This window comes from Apis dorsata, unplaced genomic scaffold (genome assembly GCF_000469605.1).
Source record: "Apis dorsata unplaced genomic scaffold, Apis dorsata 1.3 scaffold_82, whole genome shotgun sequence".
In the NCBI taxonomy this organism is placed as follows: Eukaryota; Metazoa; Arthropoda; class Insecta; order Hymenoptera; family Apidae; genus Apis; species Apis dorsata.
In genome coordinates this window covers 470,680-476,233 of record NW_006263380.1, presented here as the reverse complement: position 1 = coordinate 476,233, position 5,554 = coordinate 470,680, and the positions used below count along the sequence as shown (strand labels likewise).

Below are 5,554 nucleotides of genomic sequence, written 5' to 3'. Positions count from 1 at the left end.
TTTTTTTTTTTTTTTTCGTAAAATATTTCTTTAACACGTTACTCTTTCGATATCGAATATTTTTCAGTTCAAGTGGTTCATTCCTCGGTAAGATGTCGGATTTTCTTTAGATTTGGATGGAATAAAAATGTTCCAGAACAACGTGGAACGTTCTCAGGTTCTATAGGCTGTCTGTAAAATATCTAAAGGATTCCCCGTTGCTCGAGGAAACGACAAATCGGACCACTTCCTGTCTCGATCTTTCAAATTTCCTTTGACTCACGGTCGTGGTGGCTCGATAAGATACGTTTCATCATTTTTTTTCCACGTATTTCAATCGTGGACTGGATATCGCGTGCTCTCTTTCCAAACTCTAAGTCACGAACTCGCCGTGTACGTGACGCGTTGTCAAACAGTTAGTAACTCCAAGTTCATTCATTCGATGGTGTGGTGGGATGTCGAGGGAGGAGGAGTAGTTTTCTCTTGTCGAGCAGGAAATATCGAAAATCCATAATGGCAGGGTAGCGTAATAAATCCGAGAGGGACACTCTCGTTGCGTTTTTTTTCCTCGGTCGATTTAAACACCGTAGTTAATAGTCGATCTTTGCTCTTGTTTGATCATCGAGATATTGATTGCCTCGTCCGGTCGTGTTTGGGACGGCTCTCTTCTCCCCCTTTTCTCTCCCTTTCCCTCCTCCTCTTTTTTTTTCTTTTTCAATTTTATTCGCCAAGAATAGAGAGCAGCAAGTTGGAGAAAACAGTGGCAAATATTTGGGGATAGACTGTTCTCGATTGAATTTGTTGTAGGCCACGGCGAACGGTGCCCGTAGCCTTCTATCCCAGCACGGTCAATATTGACTCTGGCTCGAGCCAAAGCCCATCGTAATAAATTATTGACTTCATGGAAGCGGAGTAGAAGCACGAAGGTCCTGCGGTGATCTGCATTAATCGTTACGTATCCTCCTTTATGGCGATACTATTTGCTGTAAGCCTAGGAAATTACACGCGACCCGTAAATCATTTTTATGGCGGGATTATCGTCATCGCGCAGGACGAGGCCGTCACCAATATATTGATAGCGGCACGAGATTGATTGTGGAGTGTATAAATATTGTGCGCGTATATACGTTTCATATTTCCAAAATTAACTCGTAACGTTATCATACCATCGATCTTTCCACGGAAACAAAATTTATTAAATTTACGAGAATTTATATCTTCTAATATTATCCTTGCGACTTTTTTAATCTTCCCAATTTTCTATTCACCAACTATTTTTCCCATTCGTCGTAGGTTCGCGCGTTGAATTCGCGATCGTAAATTCGATTCATGGCGGAATGATTAACGAGACACGGAATGTACGTTGAATATCGAAATAGCTCGTCCCTCGTAATTGGCAGCTGAATGAAAATTCCATGCGTTCGATCGAGGCTCGTGGAGAGCGTCGGAAACAGGTCGGTGGAATTTTCATAAGTGTATCGTAATTCAAGGTTCGGCTTGGAGGTGTAAGTGCACTGTGCACTTTTCTGTTAGTTGGTCGGCACTCGATACGCGATTCGGAGGGGTCGCCCACGCAGCGAGACACGCACACCGGTGCCTCCTCCGTGTGTCGGCGATTTACGGTAAGGGCACCGTCTGCTTTGTGTGTTAGTCACCGACCGTAGGGGGTGAAAGAGACTGGTAGGAGGGGAAGGAAAAAAAGAAGCGAGAGAAAGAAAAGGCGGCACACGCACACACGATCGAACGCGTTAACACGTCTATTGTGGTTGGAATTCTCATTATCTTCGATATACGATCGTGTGCACGCTAACAAATAATTTTCGTACCACGCGCTTGGCTAACAATTGGATTAGGTCATCTTAGGAGTGCTTCTTTGAAGCGAAGTTGAAGAAGAAGTATTACTTCACTACGAAAGAAATAGTAAAAATCTTCTTTTTACTCGTGATTCTATTTTTTATTATTATTATCATTATTATTTGACACGATTTATATACACTTCTTCCTTCGATGAGGTTGTAATAAATTTTCCACCAATTAATTCTTCTTCGCGATTGATCCCATTCGATTTTTACAAAGTATGGATTAAATCCATCGTTCGCATTTGATTTTAATGTTTCCTCTTGCACGTATATTTTCCCAGCTCAAAGGCATACGAGCATTGTTGTCGTCGTGGATCATCGGAGAGAGAGTAAGTCGTTCTCTCGATTCTCGTCCCACGATCCGCTTTCTCGCGTGACGATTTTCTTAATTAGTTGCTTAAGCAACTTTGTTAGCCAGGTGAATCGATTTCAAGGCTATCGTCGCAAGAAGAATAACCGGCGCTTTGGTAATTGATTGGAAAAAGAAGGGAGAGACGGATAATTGCGGTTAAAGGTGGGAATCGTCGACTCGTTAGAGTTGGCGATAAACAAGGTGGTGTTTGTCCATTCCATTTGCAACAACTCGTTCTATACTTGGTCCGTTCGGATACGTAGGATACGAACGTACAATTATCAGAAGTCGATCGTTGATCGAGCGTTCCACGCTATCAAGTAAGATTGTTACCCTTGTTGCGTACGGAACAAAGTAGCCGAGTAACGACGAGTAATCTAACCGACGAATTACACGCGTTCTCGTCCGTCTATCGAGCACGATAATCCCTTCGATCAGGCATCCCTAAGAGCGTCCGTTAAGACGTTAAATTCCTCGAATGGGTTAGCGCAGAGAGAAGAGAGAACGTAAGAACGATAAACATACGATGTTAATCATTCATCGATCCTCGTTGGCGCGGTTCTTTTCTTTTTTTTCTCTCTCTCTCTCTCTCTTTTTCTCTTCCTCTCACGAACATATTTACCAAAGGTACGGTAAAAGAAAAGGAATAGTTGACGGGTGTAAAAATAACACGATCTTCGAAACGCTTGCTCGTACGTGTTTGCTCGCACCGAGTACAACAACCATTTCCAGGCGGCAAGTCTATTTGTCGAGAGACCCTCGTTCCCCGTTCTCGTATAGGAAAGGAGGATCGAGAGAAGAGAGAGAACGAAGGGTGGCAGAGTTCGATTCGGACACGCGATATATTACGTGCTCGGCACGTATGCGCTGACCGCTTCGTACATAAGTGGACATAGGCATAAATAGCGACGCGCGATGCGTGTGCACAACTGTATATGTGTGCACGCATATTGCCGGAGAAAGAAAGTATCGGCGGGGACGAAATGAACGAGAGAGGAAGAAAGAAATGAAAGAGAGAGAGAGAGAGGGGTATCGAGTAACGCGAGCATACACGTTTTAACGATTTCTGATGTTTCTAATTCTTCTATTTCTTCTGACTCACCTTCCTGGTTCAAAGGAGTCGAAAGAGCGAGAAGAGTCCCTCTCGAGGTTGTAAACGGGCTTTAGTGGTCTTACCCTTTGATTCTCGGAACCGTTCTCCCCTTTGCCGATTCTTTTTCTCGGCTAGAGTCAACCGGCGAACGTGCGCAGCTTCTTCTCCTCCTCGAGCTATTAGCATGCAGAGGAGACGCGCCTCTTCGCGTCGGTTCGAAAGAACGCAGGAGGAGGAGGAGGAGAAGGATGATGACGACGATAATGATGATCGGTATTGTGGGCTTAATCGGTGGATATATCGTATTCAGAGGGGAATGTCGGGATTATTGGAGGATTTATCGCGGTGATTGCGCGGGAGGAATTTCTTTATTACGGACGTTAAGTATTACTCGAGATCGAGAAAGCGACCCGAACATTGCCACTCGTGTTTCTTTGAGAGAAACTAACGGCCACCTTTAGAACGTCTCCTGACACGGTAATTCCCTCGTTCCCATGAACCCGAGTCGAGCAGTGATTAGTGCCAATTAGGCTAAAGTAAACCGGGTAGTGTATGCTTCGAAACGGCATGATGATACGAGTAAAGCAGCGTTTCGGTACGAAACGAATCGCAAATAACAGGCTGGGGCTGCGATTCCTGCTACCTTGCTACGATAGAAAAACTAGTTCCACGTATTGCGAGAATTGCTTTTCTTTTAAAAGAAATTTAATAAAATATCCTTTTTTCTTTTTTTTTTACATCCTTCGCTGAGAAAGTTGTGACGTAATAGTCCACGTATTGAAAAGTTTAATTTAAATTTTAACTAGATTTATCTGCATGCAAATAACGTGGAAAGTAGAAAAATCAAATCGAAAAACGGTGAACTTGGTAAAGATTTATGGTAATCGGAACTTTTCCTCTCTTCGAATAGGATTAGCGTCGAAATATCCGTCTGCGATAAAATCGTGGATGGAATCGGTCGTTAGACTTTTATTTCACGATTAAATTTTATTTTTCGTCGTGAAAACGTGCAACTGTGAAAATATATATATATATACACACGCATACATACACACGAGAGTATCGGGAAACGTGAGAAAAAAGATAACAGGAATTCAATACCAAAGCTCGATAGACCGTAAATACACGCATTTTTCTCACGGTTGTGCTCGCCATCGCATATTCGATATTCGTAGTTTATCAAACCAGGCACGATTTTCTTCTTTTCACACGATTCGATTTTACACGCACACCGACCCGTATGGGCGTGATCGTGCCACGTGATTCGAAAAATCGTAGAGTCTTGGATCCAAGGTATGGTTACGGTACACAGCATCCTTGGGCGAATATAGTGACATAATAGGCAAACGTCCAGGCCGATGCACCGTTATGCAGAATGGTGCTGAGGTCAAAGAGCCGGCGCGAATGGGAGGGAAGGAGCGGAGACTGGGATGCGTTCGGAGTGCATCGGATATGCTCGTTCGGCTGGTTCGCTCATGAATATTTGAAGAGGCGAGAGATCACGAGATACTGTGAAGTGCGTTTCAACAAAATTTCGCGCCGCGAAACAAAGCTTCTCGATCGTGAGATTCTTCCTAGACCGGATTCTAAAGCTTCCTTACGCGCGCTCGAGTTAATTTGGATCAAGGCACGTATCCGCCGTTCCGTATCAAAATCTAGCCAAGAAACGAGTGAATAAACGGAGCGTAAAAAAAGCGCACCGCTTTTAACCGAGTAGTGCAACATAGTTGAAAGATTTGATATAATAATAGGCACGAAAAAATTTGAGCCGAAACCACGGAATGCGCTTTCGATGAATGTGAATCGTCGTAACGCGTGCGATTAATTTTCTCTCCACGAAAGAAAACGTTAATTATTGTATATAACTCGACGTTGTAAAATTGAAATCCCGAGTGTATTTTCACTTGTTGTTACGCGTTATGCAATCGCGTGGAATAAGACGGTTCGCCACGTAGTTGTATATCTCTGACCGATGGCGAAACCCGTTTCGCTGGCGTTTCAATCTTGGCCATTGACACTGACCTAATAAGGGTTAAATGGATTGTTCCTGAATGTCCATTGAGCGCAGCACGCGTCTCCATTGGGGGGTGATAGACCTGTATGCGCGCATTTAAATCGCAGTGCACGTTGCCGTTATCGTGCACGGAGGGCGTTTAATGAATCCCCTCGAGGATGATATCTTTCAGAACGGTTAACGATTGATCGATAAATTTCTGTCGTCTACACGCACACGCGCGCTCTCTCTAATGAAAGCCACCTCGTATCTCGATA

At 43.8% G+C, this 5,554-nt stretch overlaps 1 protein-coding gene across 1 annotated transcript in view; it reads left to right on the top strand.

Moving 5' to 3' along the window:
- LOC102672527 overlaps window positions 1-5,554 on the top strand; it is a 24,619-nt gene that overhangs the window by 752 nt on the left and 18,313 nt on the right. The window lies entirely within an intron of this gene.